General features: G+C 33.9%; 1 protein-coding gene across 1 annotated transcript in view; it reads left to right on the forward strand.

The window, feature by feature from the left end:
• The window catches only part of CNTN5 (contactin 5), a 1,016,132-nt gene that overhangs the window by 134,386 nt on the left and 862,511 nt on the right, over window positions 1–19,235 (forward strand). Inside the window, exon 3 of the mRNA XM_029915651.1 lies at window positions 800–855. The gene's annotated coding sequence lies outside the window, so the exon portion shown is untranslated. The remainder of the gene's footprint in view (window positions 1–799; window positions 856–19,235) is intronic.

Below are 19,235 nucleotides of genomic sequence, written 5' to 3' on the forward strand. Positions count from 1 at the left end.
AGGAAAATGTGTCCACTTCTGAAAGATTTTTAGAAATGATTTAGTACAACTATCTACTTAATTATAAGTACAAAACTATGATTTCATTGACTATTGTTTGGGTTTGGTTTGAAAACCCTCTTCAGTGAGTCGTGGATAACTAGTCATCCAGTGTCTTTTCACAGAAAAAAAAAAAAAACTCGTATCAGTGAGAAGTATTTGGAAAAAAGTAAATAAAACAAACAACAACATATATGGATAGATACAGATAGATATAGATATGTACAGATTATTCCCAGAAGGTTATATCTACTGTGTGTAACAATTTGGATAAATATAATTTTTTTTTCAGTGTGCATACAAACAATGAGATTTTAGAAATTTTGGCTGGAAGTGAAAAACAATGCATTTAAATGTTACTGGTAATATTATAGCAGTTCACGTGTTTGCTGCCATATACATCAAATGACTCTAGTGTTATAATAGAAAGAGGAAGCATCTAGAGCTTAAATCTTGGCACTTCCAGAACTTGAACAATGTACAAACCTTTCTTAGTCTCAGAATCCATGTCAGAAAAGGGGCACAATAATGGTTACATAATTGAGTTGTGGAGAGTATTAAATAAGATAATCATGAAAAAGTACCTTGTTGAATGTATGATATGTTTAAAGCAAATCAGCTTAAATGAAATTCCTATTTAACTGGTAATTGTCAGGTCTTATGGTTACATAAGAAAACATAGGCAAGACAGAACTTTACGTCCATTAGAAAAAAATTTTGATAGTATTTTTCATTTCAAATTTAAATTTTATTCTCACAGGGACAAACAGTCTTGGGCAATTCTCACTACTCTTGACATTTCTTGTCCATTTAAAGGTAAGCACTGCTCCTTAATTGCTCTAATATGGAACTGTAGCTTCTCAGAAGCATGGACAAAACTTTTTCAGATCCCTCCTCATTCTTTCTTATCTCTCTTCTTTATTGGCTCAAAATTGCAACTGATTGTTTTTATCAGAAAAATTCTTTCTAACAGAAAGAGCACTCAAAACAGCATAGGAATAACTTTCTTTTACAGCCAGGATATGATCCTAAGCTGTATATTATTCATTGAAATATTTTTCCTAATAAACGTTTAAAGCATGCCTACTATGTGTTAGGCACTCTTTCAAGCTCTGGGAACATTAGGGTGAACAAAATATCAGATCTCTTAATAGTGTTATGTAGTACTGAGTATAGAGGCTGCCGTTAGGCAAACAGCCTTGAGCAATGAAATGTAGAAAAGGCCCACAGTGACCCCTTGGCTGAATACAGACAGGACCATCAGGCAACCCACCTCAAAATATCCCTAGGCTCTAATTGACCAATGGGGTACTCACAGCTAGGCACAGCTACCAAGAAAAGGAAGATTCCATACCTGACTATGCCCCCTCATCTTCCCACTTTAAAAACAGCCCCCCTCCCACTACCTCCTTGCAGACAGCCCTGCCCTTCCACCCCCTTCCCTTGGGGTGTATTCCATAAACTTTTATCTCCTTTGTTCTGCCTCAGGGGAATTCTTTCACCTCCTGTGCCACCAACTTCCATCCTATCATCACCCTACATTTGGAGGTCCTCATCCGATTGAGAGAGACCCCATTTAGACACCACCCCGAGGAATAGAAATGAATAAATTAATTAGGACAAAATTTCTAACAGTGAATAATTTTGACAATAATTCAATGACCATGGCTCTAATTTCACTTTAAAGAAGCTACCAAGGAACTTGGAAGGAGAAGACTATATTCTGTATATCCTGATGGTTGAGGGAAGTTGTAGGAATAGGAGAAAAAGAATCTTCCCTCATTGTTGCAAGTAGCTACCTTAGAAACTCCCTAAATGGAACTGAAATCATATAAAAAATTTTAGTATGTTTAAATTTCTAAATAATGTGCATTATATTATATGATATTAACTTATGACAATGTTGGGATGTGAAAGTAATTTACCGTTTTTATTACTGATTTTCCTATTTCTGAATGATAATGCATTGCACATTTCAGAATTTTATAAGCTTTATAAATACAGAAATTTTGATAAAATTTCTGTAAGATTTTCTTAGTCCAGTAAAATTAACTTAAATGCACTCTGCTTTGCAAGTCTAAATTAGACATTTGAATAAAACTTCTTCTTTCTCCAAATCCAATTTACTCCCTTATTTACTTCTTTTAGAGATAGGGCTTTTAATGGAAAGAATAGCTGTCCTACAAAGCTTGCAAATAAATCTAAATTTGTCATAGATTTTACATGCATCACAAATTTCCAGAGTCAAATTTTGTGGTGATAATGTTGTTCTGAAAAGAACTGCAGCTGTCTATTCAGGTGTGTTCAATCTCCACTTGATAGGAATAATTACTTTCTACCCTCAGTGGGTAATTGCCTTTTGATCGAGGTCATCAGAACAGTCAAGACAGTGAGAGGTGGGTATTCTGGAGTAGGAGAGGAGATAATGGGAGGAATCTTGAACAGAAATTTGAAAGGATATCAAGAAAGAAAAGATATAATTTATTTATAATATTTTACTCTGCAGTAATAATTTAAATAGTAGAAGTCATCAAAATCACCATAATATACAGCCTGTTAGTTTGATAGCTTTATTTTTTAAGTGAAAAACTAAATGTTTTTAAGCATTTGATTAGGATTATTAATACATTCATGGGCACGACAATTTAGTCTGTAATTTAGTTTACAAATATTTATTGCACACATATCATACAAAAGGGGTACTGTTCCAGGTACTGTGCTACATAGAGATGGGGGAAAAATAAAGAATACTTCTGTCTTAATAGAGTTTACATTCTGATGATTGAAAACCAAAACAAAATATATTTATAATTTAGATATTTAGGGTGCACCTGGGTGGCTCATTTGGCTAAGCGACCAACTTCAGCTCAGGTCATGATCTCACAGTTTGTGGGTTCGTGCCCCACGTCAGGCTTTGTGCTGACAGCTCAGAGCCTAATGCCTGCTTCAGATTCTGTGTCTCCCTTTCTCTCTGACCCTCCCCCACTCACATTCTGTCTCTCTCTCTCTCTCACTCAAAAATAAAAAACATTAAAAATTTTAGATATTTAGGAGCAGAGAAAATTTAGCAACAAAGGGAATGGAGAGGGGTGTTTTTTAAATAGAACAGTGAAAAACAAATCTTTGATAAGCTGACTTTTTTTTAGTTAAATGAGACTCCTCTTGGGGATGAGTTTGCATGCAGAGAAAACAGCAGTTTAAAACATGTCAAATGTTTAAGGAATTTAAAGGATGCTAATGTGTCTCAGACTAGTGTGACCAAAGAATGTTTCAGATATTTGCAGATTAATGGGTGAATCCCCCTACGCTTCCAAGTTAGGGACTTGCAAATGTTAAGAAAATACAACTCAAAGCAAAATCTCCTCCCAACCCAGGAAGTATCTCCACAAAAGAAGTAGAGAAATAAAACACTTACTATTATTGAATAAGCTTAGAATAGAATGTGATTTTGCATCATGGATAGAGATTGCAAAGGTAGAAAGGAACACCACTACTTATAGCCAATAAATACAACTCAATATATAACAAGTTTTCAAGATAAACAATAACAAGACCTCATGTAAGAGGACTTGACAGAACCTTTTGCTATCCATAGTCCCTTCTTACTAGTAATGCTGATAGCCATCTGTGTTAGCTTATTGGTCTTATCCAAGGGGAAATCAAACTTCTACCTTTATGACAGTAGGTAGTTTTGCAACTTGGAACAAGGTGCTCATTGAAGTTAGGTTTCTTTTCTCCCATAGAAACTGGGAGTTAAGAGGACTGTATTCCTTGATATTTATATTTCAAAGAGATAGCTCCCAGGTCCAAGAGAAAAACATTCCTAGGTCATATAGCTGACAAAAGTCTTCTTCAGTTTCTAAAATGATTTATATGCATGTTAAAGAGAAAGAGAAAGTATCAACATTTTCAAGTTCTCTAAGGTAAATGTTCCAACAAATAGTGAGCAGAAGGAAATATTTTCCCTTATTTTCAATAAGGGATTAAGCCCTTACTTTTCACTGGTATTAGTCCTTACACAAGTGATACATCTGTGCTTTTCAAACTTTAATGTGCATATAAATTAGCTGGTGTTCTTTTTTAAATGCTGATTCTTTTTTAATGGATGTGCCCTGGGGTCTTAATGTGAACATCATAACAAGCTCCCCAGTGATGCCAATGCCTCTAGTCAGAGGAAAGCACTCTGAGTGGCAAGGTTAGATAGGGTGCTAAGACAGACAATTAGGGAGCAGTGACCAGGACCAGGGTGTGGGTAAATGGGGAGGATCAGGTCATGTAGAGTCTTAAGTCTCACTTAAAGGACTTTCCGTCTGAGTGAGATTCAAACATTGGAATATTTAAGCACAAAACCATGTTCTTGTATGGATTTTAAGGGATCAATCTGGCTGCAGCATGGAAAATAGACTGTAGGGGGACAGAGCGTGATAAAAGACTACTGCAATACAAGTGAGAGTGGATTGTGGCTGGGTCCAAGTGACGATGGAGGTGCTAAAATTTAGTATACATCTGGATAGATGGTATGGGATATAAGAGAAAGAAGGAAGTAGAGTGTGCCCACAGGATTTTAGTCTGAGAAACTCAAAACTACATGTGCCATTTATTTCCCTCATGGAAAAAAAAATAAGCAGAAGGAGCAAATTTGGAGGACAAAATCAAGAGATATATATTAAAAGATGAATATAGGTGTGGGGTCTCTCTAGCTTGTCTCTAGATACTATCAGCTGCACAAATATAGAAAAGACTAAGTGGCTCGAGGGTTTCATCAGAAATGGAGCTCAGTAGAGAGGAAAAGGGAGGAATATATTGAGAATGTATACAAGGAAGAATTTGTACAAAAAGCCATATTACCTGAATTGTGTGTGGACGAAATTAGAACAAGAGAGGTAGAGGGAGAGTAAAAAGTTGCTAGCATCAATAGATTAAATATCTTTGCTGGAATCTGGTACTAGAATGGGGGAGTCAGAAAATAAAAGGTGGAAGTTGGAGAATGGCATCTGTAAAATTGCTATGAGAAAGTGAATGAGGTTTGGGTAATGACATGATAATATAGATGTGTCTGAAGTATGGTAGGTAGCTAGCTAGATCATCAGAGTAAAGGAAGTTATCGGGCTACAGGGCAAGGATATTGGAACAATCGCTACCTTGAAAGTCATATCACAAAGAATTTCCAGATTCCCCTGGGAAGCAGGAGGCAGTAACTAGATGTTGAATATCCAAAGAATGAGGGTAATGACTCCAGTGCTATAAATGACTACCAAAAGGAAGTTTAGTAGGCGGTGTATATTGATGGCTTGACCCTCATTCAAAGCTGGGACTTTTTAAAAAGGATAGGAGGCTAAAGTTCTGGAAGCAAACAAAGAGGAGCAAAGAGGAAATTTGCCTTAATCTTCAGCACAGTGAGCACTGAAGAGTATTGTAGAGGAAACATGACCACTTGAGAATGCAACAGGGAAATCATAATCTGTGTGGGGAAACATCATTTAAAACACATAGGTAAAGAGGAGGCTTAAGAAAGATGTTGAAAATATAAGTAATCTTATTAATGACTGGCTGACTCAAAATGTACAGAGGAAAGTCAATGAGTATGATTTAGTTATTTTTTCTTTTGGTAAAATATCAAGTGTGTGCTGTGTGTGTTTGTTCATGTTAAACTTTGACTTTCAGATACCATTACCATTATGATCATATTGTTTAATGTAATTGTGTTCACATCCATGATGATATGGTTAATATTAAAGATATTTATTTTTTATTTTGTTTTAAAATGTGGAAAGTTCCCTTCATTAATTTCTAATCATGTCTGATAGGTATTTATTTAATTAATACCTTTAATTAAAGTTTTGCTAAAGTCATCAAGTCTAATGTTTGACCTTTAATGACTTTCATTATTAAGTAGAATGATATAATAATATTCAAGACACTGAGAAGAGATTATTCCATCTTGTATAATTCTTAAGATTTTAGCAAATAATATGAAGTGAACTGAATCTACCCAGGCAATTTGATAGATACTAAAAAAAAATGTGATTTATGGAATAGGTGTTTTCTTGAAATATTTAAAAGGAGGGAGGGGGTCAAAACTTTAATATTGCCTATTATCCCCCTATGCTTGATGGTGTTATGCCCAGATTTTAGTAGTGTCCCCAAAAACAAGAGACTGCCAGGGAGACCGAGTCACGCATGCAAAAGCAAAGGGCTTTATTATTACGGGCCTAAGCAGGGCCTAAACTCGGGCTCACAGACTTTACCAGCGCAGTGAATCCATGCAGAGAGCCCGGAACAAAGGCAGGATAGAGCTTTTATGAGTTTTGGGAAGGGGGAGTTACAGGAAATTGTGACTCAGGTACAGGGGTCCAATCATTATTGCTTAACATCATTGGCAGTAACTTTAACCATTCACATTGTCCTGAGTGTTTGTTACTTTTGGTGGGACCCAATCACAACATTTAGAGTGTTAACCAATTACAGAGTGGACCCAGGACCCAGGACCCTCACGTAGGGTGTAACTAGCCTTAAGCAATAAGTGATTACCTATAGCTTCTATTTATAGGCCTGCCCTTAGGAATGTTAAGGGTGTTACAAGGGTGGTCCCTCCTGCCTTGGGCAATGTGTGTCCTTTCATTGTCTAATGATTCTGAAAAACCGACAGGTAGGCCTCCAAGAACAGAGGGGAACTTGGAAGCCTGTCATGGAGTCAGTTTGATTCAGATCTGCCTCCTTACATTGGCACAGGGATGTTCTTATTTTATAATTTATCTAAAACAGATTGTATTTTACTGTCTTATGGTGCTAAAAGAACTGAATGTCTTTTTCAGAAGGCAGGGAAGCAAATCAAATAGAACTTGTCAGAAGTTCCTGGCATCATTACTTTTTGTTTGTTATTGTTTGTTATATATTAAAGTGGTATAATGTGCTCGATGCCAAACTTATCATAAAGTTTCAGACCCAGACATATGCAATGTTAGGCAAGGAGGAAAATGGTTTTATTTTTTTTACCCTTTAATCAGCTCATTAAAGAAGGTAATGAATGAAGCAGGATTAGGAGTTTATGGTGATTTGGCTCCATAGCCTTGATTTATTCTCCAATGTTAGGAGAAATTTTTTAAAAATATATTTTGATACAATATCATTGTTCTATTTGTCATCCAGCATATTACTGATAAAACAGTAGATTGCATTCATTCTCTTGGAAATATTTTGCCATTTCTAAATGATGTATGGAAACTGTCTATATCCCATGCTTAAGTTAGCATAGTAAATCTGCTTTAGTCTAGGGAATTAAAGTTTGGAGGTTTTGTTTTATGAAATTGTGTACACAGTATATTGTGTATTTCAGGTAAAGTTAAATCATTAAAATCATTCCCTCTGGTTCTGCGAAACAGGAAGCAAGATGTATAGCTTTTAATTTTCTCTGCTATGCTCAGAAGTCTTCACTATAATCCAAGTTTTCTCACACCTTTTGAAATCTGTGTTAAGAAACACATAGCATAAGGCATATTTATTTTAACATAGGGCACAACTTCTCTAATTAGAATCATTTTTAATGCCTTGTTTTTACCAAGTAAGTTTTAAACTCTACTGATAGTAACTAGAGAGATAAAGTGACTTGTCTTTAACAGCTGTGTTTGTTTTTGTTATTCATTTTCAAAAGTCTGTTCCTATGTAATGGGTGCCCCAAAATTGCTGTGGAAATGGTGTACACATTTACAAAGACCTTATTTATACTAGGCATGTTGTTTTGACAATTTATGGTAAATTTCTTAATTAAAATGAATACCACATTCTCCCTTTTTTAGTAAACTCAGTAATTGAGAATATTTGGTATATACTATTTAAAATTTAATTTCACTCAATTTCAGGATCACAGTTAGTATATCGCTTAAAAAGTAATATAATCTCAACACTGTAGTCAAAATGCTTGATTGTGATATGGCTTAGATCTATATAAACTTGGTACAATGGATTCTAGATTATCTTTAAAATTGATGTCATCTTTGAAAGTTTGAAATAATGCTTTTAGAGAGAATATTGCAATGTGCTGTTGGAAAGGCTAATGTTCTTTTTATTGTATGAAAGACAGTTTGACAATTCTCCCATGACATGAATCAAAAAGTTTATTTTTGCTTAATAACAATATTCATAAGTATTATTTTTACAGTGCTAGACATGAGGCCAGTTCTACTACCAAACCTATACTATTTATTGTATATTGGGGTACTGTCCTTTATTGGGAAATAATATATACAGAGAAGCTTCAATGGTCTTTTATGCTCATGTTATTGGCATGTACGTATAGGGAATAAAATTTTCTATGAAGACATGTAGGGGAAGATAAAAATAAAGTATTTCTGTGTCTGTGTGTGTCACAGTAATATTCAAAATTACAGTGCAAAATTTTATAGTTATTAAAAAAAGTGAAATTTGAATTTAAAGCAACTCATCATTTCTTCAGATTTTTATATATACTTCAGGGTCAAATATAGTCTTTAAGGTTTTGTAATTCAACTAATACGTTAAGTCCTTCTATAACAAAGTACCAAAGGTCAGGCATCAGAGACCTGATTTGAATCTTAATTGACTGAAAAGGTAGCAGTCATTTTGATTACTACATATTTACTGTGCTGGGGATTGTGATAAGCACTTTGTGAATATTGCTTTAATTACTCCTACTGAGAACACTAGAAGGTAGGTACTATAAGTATTCCCATTTCACGTATGAGTAAATGGAGACCCAGAGAGATTTTATTACTTGTGTTGAGTTTCACAGGGAGATTGGTAGTACATTATGGCATTGGCTGTAACTGTGTTTGAGTATCTTGGCCCTAATTAGTTTCCTGACATCTTGCACAGCTTACTTTACTTTTCTTAGTCACTCCACAATATTTGCTCAGGATGTTATGCTAAGGTACATTTTTTCTATCTTGTATCTATTTTTTATAGTGATTTGTATTCTTCTTATGATTGTGTTTCTCACTGGCAAATATCATTTGACTGGATTTGGCTAGATTTAGGTTATTGGGACCATTATCTGAAAAACTTTTCTGACAACATGGCTCTTCCTTATTTAATAAAGACAATATAAATATTTATACAGTACCCTCACATTCATCATTTTATTATCTTCTCACAATAATCCTCATAAATGGGTGCCTGGGTGACTCATTCTGTTAAATGACCAACTCTTGATTTCAGCTCAGGTCATAAAATGGTGGTGAAATCAAGCCCCATGTCAGGCTCTGTGTCAGGTTCAGCCCCATGTACTGATTGTGGAGCCTTCCCCTCTCTCTCTCTCTCTCTCTCTCTCTCTCTCAATAAAAAATAATAATTCTCCTAACAGTTCCCTTAACTCTTTCTCTTTCCTCTCACTTCACTAGTCACTCACTTTTTTCTTCTTTGCAAGCTATTCACTTACTCAACTTCTAGATGTTTGAATATCTGAAGACTTCATCCTAAGCTCCATTTTCCTATTTATAACCCCTCCCTGAGAGATTTTCTCTATCTCCAGAGTGTTAATTCTATTGATACGCTAGAGACTTCCAAATTTGCCTCTTTACCACTGACCTGTCCATGGACAGATAGTCATCAGTATAGATTCCACATTCAGTGTAGATTCCTACACTCAGCTTCTTATTCAACTTTGGCTTTTGGGTGCCTAATAGGTATCTCATAGTTACAATGTCTAAAAGTGAAGCCTGAATTTTCCCTCTAAAGGTTTCACCAATTCCTTAAGTAATTGAAAATAAAAATTTTCACAGGTTATATATTCCCAGGAATCTAGTACTTAACATTACAATGACTAGTCACTATTAGCATGCTAAGTAAATGCTGATGATCTTCAATGATAAAAATATGTGATTTCCTTAAAGTCACAAAGCTAGCAAAGGGTGGTATGGAAATTCCAGGTGGGTTTGTTGCTATGAGTTTCTAAGATGGGTCTTCCTTTACATAACTATTTAAAATTGGATTTCGTAGATTATTATGTTAAATACATGTTTCAGGATAAAGTTAATTGTGATAGTTAATCCAAAATAGTCTGATTAAATTGCATAAAATCAACTATAACATCAATAATATAAAATATTTAGACACTATTTTTCATTTTATATAGCTTTATTCTAAAATTGATAATAAAATATACCCAAAGAAATACATTTGAAAAATTATAAGTCCTACAGAAAATTATAAAATCTTCCAAATTTCTACTACTGTGAAGTGATCACTCTTAAAATGCTAGTTTATTTTCTACTTACTTTTTTTGTATTTTTTATAGATGAAATCATGTTTGATATAGAGTATGGCATTATGTCTTTACTTAACATAAGTATTTATATGTCAAATGTTTATAAAGTTATTTTTGTGCCATATTTAATTCACAAGTAAGATTTAGTTATATTAGAAGATTAATAATCAACAAAAAATGATTTATTTTGGGCCCCCTTTAGATACACTTCAACTTCACAAATTCTAGTTGATTCAATAAACATTTAATGGAAAAATATGAAAATATTTAATAATAATTTATTTCGTATTTCAGGATGTTCTTGATAAAGTGAAGAATTTTGAATAATGAGAACATTCATTGATATTCACTATACTTTTAAATCTACTATAAGGAAGTGTTAATGATACCAATTAAGACACTAAGCTAAAAAAGAATGTGTCACATGCTTACTGTCTGATAGGCAGTAATTGCTGGACAAGAGTTGTGACTTGGCAGTCTGACTTCAGAAGCTGGGCTCCTGTTCCATGTTCCCTAAAGAAGCCTCAAATATTTTCTTGCCACTCTTTTATTTTCCTTTTATTGTTTGCTGTTGTTTTATTCTCTCTACCTCTCTCTCCTCTTTCACAAACAAGCAAATATATAAATTTTAAAAATTCATTTCATTTATTCATTTTCTGAACATAGATACATTAACATGCTTTAAAAATCAAAATCTTAAAAAATATATATTCTTATATATTTTCTTCTAAAGCTAATTCCTATCCATTGAGTGTCTACACTCAATGTTACAGTTAACTGCTCATTAATTTATATAGAACAATCAGTAATATTTTATGGTATATAAATAAAAATATACAAATGCCTCTAACCTTTTTATACTAAATCAATATTATACATTTACTCCTTTAAAGATTTTTTTTAATGTTTGTTTATTTTTGAGAGACAGAGTTCAGGTGGGGGAGGGGCAGAGACAGAGGGAGACACAGAATCCAAAGCAGATTCAAGGCTCTGAGCTGTTAGCACAGATCCCAATGTGGGGCTCAAACTCATGAACCCGGAGATCATAACCTGAGCCAAAGTCAGAGGCCTTACCACCTGAGCCAGCCAGCTGGCCTATACATTTACTCTAAGTTTTTGGTCTATGTTATCTCTTAAGCACCATGTCAAAATATAGTGTGTGAACACATTTTTTTAAATTAAAAAATTATATAGGGGCACCTGGGTGGCTCAGTTGATCAAGCATCTGGCTTCGGCTCAGGTCATGCTCTTAACAGTCTATGGGCTCGAGGCCTGCATCAGGCTCTGTGCTGATAGCATGGAGCCTGGAGCCTGCTTCAGATTCTGTGCCTCCCTCTCTCTCTGTCCCTCCCCCACTTATGCTTCTGTCTGTCTGTCTCTCTCAAAAGCAAAGAAACATTAAACAAATTAAAAAAATATATTGAGGTATTGATATATAACATTTTATTATTTTAAGTATAAAACATAATGGTTCTATATTTGTTTTTACAGCAAATGATAACTGTCAGTCTAGTTACCATCTGTCATACAGTTACAACACTTTTCTTATGAGAACTTTTCAGATTTAATTTCTTAGCAGCTTTATAATATGTAATACAGTGTTATTAACTATAGTCACCATGTGTCTATGCATTACTTCCCCATGAGTTATTTATTTTATAACTAGAAGTTTGTATCCTTTGAACCTCTTTACTTATCTTGACTATCCCCACTCCCCTTCCCACCAGCAAACATCAACTGATTTCTGTCTCCATGAACTTGGTTTTTGTTTGGTCTCTTTGGTTTTTTTTTTATCTTTTTAAATGTTGGTTTTACATATATTTGCCCATCAATGGATACTTAGAAGCCATACAGATAGCCAAAAGCCACGTGGAAGGATGTTCAAAATCACCAATGATTAGGGAAATCCAAACCAAAAACACAACAACACGTCACCACACACCTGCAAGAATGACAAGCATTGAAAAGACAACAAAGTTTGGCAAGGATGTGGAGAAAAGGAAGCACCTGGGTCCTGCTGACAGCAATGTAAACCAATACAACCAGTATTAAAAACAGCATAGAGGCCCCTCAAAACATCAAGAACAGAACTACCGTATGATCTAGCCATTCTACCCCTGAACATCCATCCGAACAAAATGAAAACACCGTGAGGGCTTTAATTATATTGAAACTCCACAGTACTAATGATAGGTAGTGAACAAATTAGGCAATAAACATATATGCATCATAAGTTAAATGTTCATAAAATAATTAAGGACTATAATATGCACTATGAAATACAAATATATATAGAAAATGGGACAGATGGTGATATGTTAGTGGTCTGTATTTTACATGGAGAGACTTAAATGATAAGAAAGATTAGGCATATGAAATTTGCATAAAGTATATCCAAGGGGGAGAAATTACCTGCATTAAGAGTCTAAAGGCCAAACCAAGTTCTATGAACTCAAGAAACTAAGAGACCAGTATGGTTATACCAAAGAATGCTGCAAGAGAGAAGAGATGAAAGCAGGATTCAGGTTAGAGCTAGCTCAGGTGGATGCATTGGTCACCATATATAGTGGAGATGTAAGGTCTGACTATGCACTTTCAATTTAAAGAAATGTTAAGATAAAATTTAAGGTCTTGGTATTTAAATACATCTGTTTAAATGTGCCAAATATTTAACATGTAATACCATCATACATTTGTATCTAAATCTAAACATGTGTTAATATATATATAGGTATATATAAGATATATGCATCTTGCTCTTACCCAACAATTAAGATTTTAAAATAAAAGCATATAACATAATACACTAGCATTTGGAATAGAACTTTTAAAATACATAAAATATTTCAATCAATATAGATGTGCATAGAATCAAAAGTAAAATATATGTAACAATGTAGATAATTGAAATAAATTAGAAAAACATCAAATGTTAGATCATTAAAATGATTGAATACAGCAATGAATGTATTTGTCTATTCATGGTTATGATGAGGATCTAATGCTTTTCAACATATTTCCTTCAGTTAAAAAAAAGTTTCCTTCACATTATTGCCATAACTTTCAATAAATGAGGATAATTACATTGAGAAGTGATTCATCTTGATAAGTGCTCTTATAAATTACAGCAGCTAATTTTTAGTGAATTAGGTTTATTGGGAGACTGCTGCGTTAAAAGAGCTATGTTTTCTGTTGAAATTTCTTATTAAGTTAATGACTTCTTGCACAACTAAAATGACAACTGAAATTATTACTAACATTTAAAATCTAAACTATTTTGTTTGAATATAAAACACAATTTCTTGTACCCCTATATTTAAGAAATCTAGGTATTTAAATATGTTATTGAGGAGATAGTTGTATTTCATTATACCTAACATGAGTAGGCAACTTAGTTTTGTTGATTCACTATGCATCTTCCATAGATGTTCATAGTTGCTTATCATAGACTTTTTTGGTCAAGTAACTCACTACTTAGGCTAGATTAATTAAACCTACCAATTTAATCTTCTTTTTCTGCATTCTTCATTTTTGGTAAAGTGAAGCAAGGATCTTGGGAAGATCGAGAAAAATGAGAAAAGCACGGAGAAGCAAATTTGGGGGTAGGATAGCCTAGATGTGTGGAAATCAGAGCTTGGAAATCATATTCCATTGGCTAAAATTTGATTACATGATCACCACAACTAATTGGAAAGGAAGCTGGAAAATGTAGTTAGCTAAGGGCTCAAGAGAGAAAGATAATGCAGAGTATCATGACTCATTTGTGGTCTCTGGTACTACTTAGATAAATATTATGGCACAGTAAGTAAGGCAATATTTTGTATTTTACAAGTTATTCTAAGTTGTGTAACCCTTGTGCTTTCTGTCTGGCAATCAGTCTCTAAATGGTGCTTTTCACTGGTTCTCCCAAAAGGGCATCAAAATAGAGAGTAGCTTCCAGTTGGAACAACTCAGTCTAGTTATCTTTTTTAACCTCTTTCAAACAATTGTGTGTGGAGTGTGCTACTTCTTTTTTTTTAACCAGAACTTTATACAAAAAATAGAATGAACTCCAGCATCAAGCAAAGTCTATTTTGTTCTAATATTTGTGTAGGTCTTTCCTAGAACCTTCTCTAGCAGAAATCAACTATGAAGCTCTCACATTAATGTATAGCATCTAACATTGTCTCTTGTTTTTTGATTGGATATGTGAATAATTTTCTGGCATAGCCCATAATTCCTCCAACTTGAAACTGCCAAATTGTCAGTCCTTGTTGAAGGGGCACTTCAAGCTACCATCTTCCTGTTGCCACTGCTGATTGAATTCAGGTGAGCCAAAGTAACATATCACAGCTTGACATAAAATATGAGTTGAGTCACTCAGATTGTCTTCTCAAGAAATTAAATTGTAAAATATAGAGTGAATGAAACATTTGAGTATCAGCAGGAGAAATATTAACTGCATTAGCAACTATGAAACATTTTGATAATCTTACATCTTGATTCAGAATTCCGAATTTTTTAATGCATTTCCAGGAAAAGACTAAAATCTCAAAAAAAATTTTTTAACATTTATTTTTGAGAGACAGAGACAGAGCATGGATGGGGGAAGGACTGCAAGAAAGGAAGACACAGAATGCAAAGACAGCTCCAGGCTCCCAGCTGTCAGCACAGAGCTTGGTGTGGCGCTTGAACTCAAGAACCATGAAAACACGATTGAAGTCTGATGCTTAACTGATTAAGCCACCCAGGTGCCCCAAGGCTAAGATCTTTAAAGTCTTTTTTAGTTTCTTTTTGAAAGCTGGCCCCACATACTTTTCCATCAATGCCCCACCCAAGTGACCTATCAAACGAACTTAGATCTAGCTGGCCTCTTGACTCTTCTTTCTGATTGGAGTGAGGAGATGATTTCAGGAAAATTCTCTGTGCTATCTCTCCATCAAATCATAGGCCAGCTACCTATCTCCTCTAGGATTATTACCTGACATCCTAAGTAGAATATGCCTCCTTCTTTGATGGCATTTTTACATTTTCTTCATTTTGTCATTATTTATGTACATGCCTTGCTAGTCTTGTTTTGTGGCAAATTTTGAACTCATTTAAGCTAGTCATAACTATTGGGATTATTGTTTAAGTTTACCCATATCAGAATTTTTGTGAATATTATTGGGGCAAAGCTCAATGGGTTCTTCTATTTTGCCTTTTACTTCAGTCTCTATTATTTGATTTGATGCTATTAGGGTGCACTTGTGTGTCTTTATTATATGATTATGCTACTTAAAATAGAGGTTAGGCCAGAGACATTCATTATCACTTTTATTTTTAAATTTGTAAAATCTAAAATTTAGTTTCTTCCATTTTACCTATCCCTACAATTTTTAAAGTTTATTTATTTACTTTGAGAGAAATAGAGACAGCATGAGTGGGGGAGGGGCAGAGAGAGAGACAATCACAAGCAGGCTCTGCAGGGGCAGCATAGAGCCTAACATCAGGCTCTAACCCACAAAACTGTGAGATCATGACCTCATCCAAAACCAAGAGTCAGACACCTAATCAACTGAGCCACTCACATGCCCCTACTTATCCCTACTCTTAAAGGGGAGGAAAAAACAAAAAGCAAACTCCTGAATTTCAAGCCTCAATGATAAAGGAAAAAAGAGGCAGAAGTTAGGTAATGCAATCAGTAGTGATGAGAAATCACTGGCCAGGGACCAAGTCTGTGAACCAAGTAGTTTAATCATGACTTCTTGAGATTGTTCAGAGGTTGAAGTAGCAGAAAAGGTAATATTCCTAGGAAGGGGTTGACCAGTCTTATATATGACTCATTGTCTGTATAAGATGTTAAGATCTCTACCAAATTTTATTCCTTGATAATGTCTAGGACTGTGCCACAAATACAGAAAATGTTAAAAAATAGTTGAACTGTTAAAATAATTCATAAAGGAATTAATGTCCAAACTAAAAGTGAAAAAAATGTAAAGAAAAAAAGTAGACAAAGGTTATAAATGGGAAAAAAGAAAAGTGATGATTTAGGGTCCTTAGTAGCTTTTTGGGTAAAAAAAAAAGTCTCAGTTATTCATCAAAATGCTCAAACATGAAAACATGTAAATATTTATTTGAACCTAACACAGATGGGTCTGAATTACAAGTTATTCAAGAAAGATTAGCTGCTGGTCTTTTCCTTTTTTATCTCAGTATGAAATTGCGGTGAATTATTCAAAAAGACACTGCATAATCTCAAACAAATTGTTGTTATTGATGCTTTATTATGTAAATATTTAAACATTGATTTTAATAGTGTACAGTTTGATGACATTTGACAAAAAATTTACAATGCCACAAGTCAATATTTGCTGACAGTCAAAACCAGAACTCCAAGACAAATGCAAATAGATGTCACTTCTCATTTGTAAGAGACTTGACAATTATAAATTAATAAAATGTAAATTTGTTCTTCCCATTAGTTTATGTTTATTTATGAATGTAGTATATAGAGAGAAATTTTATGAGTTCTACATAGATTAAAAAATTAGAAATAGGATAATATTAGGTGGTTTTCTAGGAAGTGGAACATTGTCTAGTGACCTAAATATTGTATTTAGAGTACTTGTTTATGGAACATTAATTTTCTCAGTCTGAAACACATAGAATTGCCAGAAATATTAAATTTTATCCAATTTGAGACATGAAAGAGTGTGACTATTTAGGAGTTTTTATATTTAGACTTTAAAACTTTAAATAACTTTATTAAAATACATTGCTTTTTTTCCCTACAGAGAATTTCTTATAAAATTATATGAAGAAGTTATCTATTTGTCAGAAACCAGTACTGAAAATGAAGAAAAGAATGCAGAAACAAAATATTTAGTTCTAAATAATGTTGTAGTGTTTAACATGTACTTTTAATAGCCTGTTTTCTCCACTTTTCTCTTTGTTCATTTGTTTTGATTCTCAAATTTCACATATGAGTAAAATCATACAGCATTTTACTTTCTCTGACTTATTTCACTTAGAATCACAGCCTCTATAATCTACTCATGTTGTTGCAAATGCCAAGAACTCATTCCTTTTTATGCTGAGTAAGATTCCATTATTAGGTATATAATGGCACATCACACCTTTATCCATCCATCTGTGGATGAACACATGGGTTGCTTCCATATCACGGTTTTAGTAAAAAATAAAAAGAAAGGAAAAAAAAAGATGCAATAAATGTAGGGTTGCATATATCTTTTCAAGTTAGTGCTTTCATTTTTTCTTTGGGTAAATTCCCGGTAGTGGAATTACTGGATCAAACGCTAATTCTGTTTAAGTTGTTTGAGGAACCTCCATACCATTCTCCACAATGGCTGTTCCAGTTAGCATTCCCATTTCCCACTGACAGTGCAGGAGGGTTCCTTTTTTTAAATTTCCTTTCCTTTTCAAATTTTTACTTAAATTTTTGTTAGTTAACATACAGTGCAATATTGGGTTCAGGAGTAGAATTAAGTGATTCATCACTTACATACAACACTCACTGCTCATCATAACAAGTGCCCTCCTTAGTAACCATCACCCATCTAGCCCATCACCCACCTCCTTCCCTCCATCAACCCTCACCTTGTTCTCTTTCTTTAAGAATCTCTCATGGTTTGTTTCCTTCACTGTTTTCCCCCTTCCCATATGTTCATCTGTTTTATTTCTTAAGTTCCACATATGAGTGAAATCATACAGTATTGTCTTTCTCTGAGTAAGTTACTTCACTTAGCATAATACACTCTAGCTCCACCCATGTCTTTGCAAATGGTAATATCTCATTCTTTTTGATGGCTGAGTAACTTTCCATTTTATATGTACACCATATCTTTTTTTATTCATTCATTCTTCAGTGGACATTTGGGTTCTGTCCATAGTTTGGCTATTGTTGATAATGCTGCTATAAACATTGGGGTGCATGTACCCTTTTTAATATGTATTTTTGTATTCTTGGGATAAATACCTAGTAGTGTAATTGCTGTATCTTAGGGTAATTTTCTTTTTAACTTTTAGAGGAACCTCCAGTTTCCATTCCCATCAATAGTGCACGAAGTTTCCTTTTCTCCTCATCCTCATCAATACCTGTTGTACCTGTTGTTTTCTGTGATATTAATTTTAGACATTCTGACAGGTGTGAGGTGGTATCTCATTGTGGTTTAGATTTGTATTTCCCTGAAAATAAGTTATGTTGAGCATCTTTTCATGTGTCTGTCAACCATTTGGGTGTCTTCTTTGGAAAAGTGTTATATATGTTTTCTGTCCATTTCATCATTGGATTATTTGTTTTTTGGATGTTGAATTTGCTAAGTTCTTTATAGATTTTGGATATTAACATTTTATCAGACATGTCATTTGCAAATACCTATTGTATAGGGTTCTTCTTATCCATATTCTTGCCAACACTTGTTATTTCTTGTTTTTTATTTTAAGTATTCTGATGTGTGAGATATCTCAATGTTGTTTTGATTTTCATTTCTCTGATGATTAGTGATGTTGAACATCCTTTTAAGTGTCTATTGGTCATCTGTATATCTCCTTTGGAAAAAGGTCTATTTATGTCTTCTGTTCATTTTTATAATTGAATTATCTTTTTTTTTGGTATGAGTTGTACAAGAAAGTAGATTCTTTTTATTTTCTGAAAAACAAACAAACAAACAAATTCTCAAATATACAGAACAAACTAGTAGTTGCCAGAGGGGAGGCAGGTGGGGGGGATGAGTAAAATAGGTAAAGCAGATTAAAAGTATCCTTATCATAATGAGCACTGGGTAATATACACAATTGTTTAATCAATGTACACCTAAAACTCACTATATATTAATTATATTTCAATTTACAAAATAGACTATAACTTTTTATAGTTATAAAGGGTAGCACTTTTGTGAGAATAAGCAAAGAGCTGAAATGTTTAACTGTCCGGTCCCTTGCCCTGGCTGGTGGGGCGGTAAATCCTCGCAGGTTC

Source organism: Suricata suricatta, chromosome 11 (assembly GCF_006229205.1).
Source record: "Suricata suricatta isolate VVHF042 chromosome 11, meerkat_22Aug2017_6uvM2_HiC, whole genome shotgun sequence".
NCBI lineage: Eukaryota > Metazoa > Chordata > Mammalia > Carnivora > Herpestidae > Suricata > Suricata suricatta.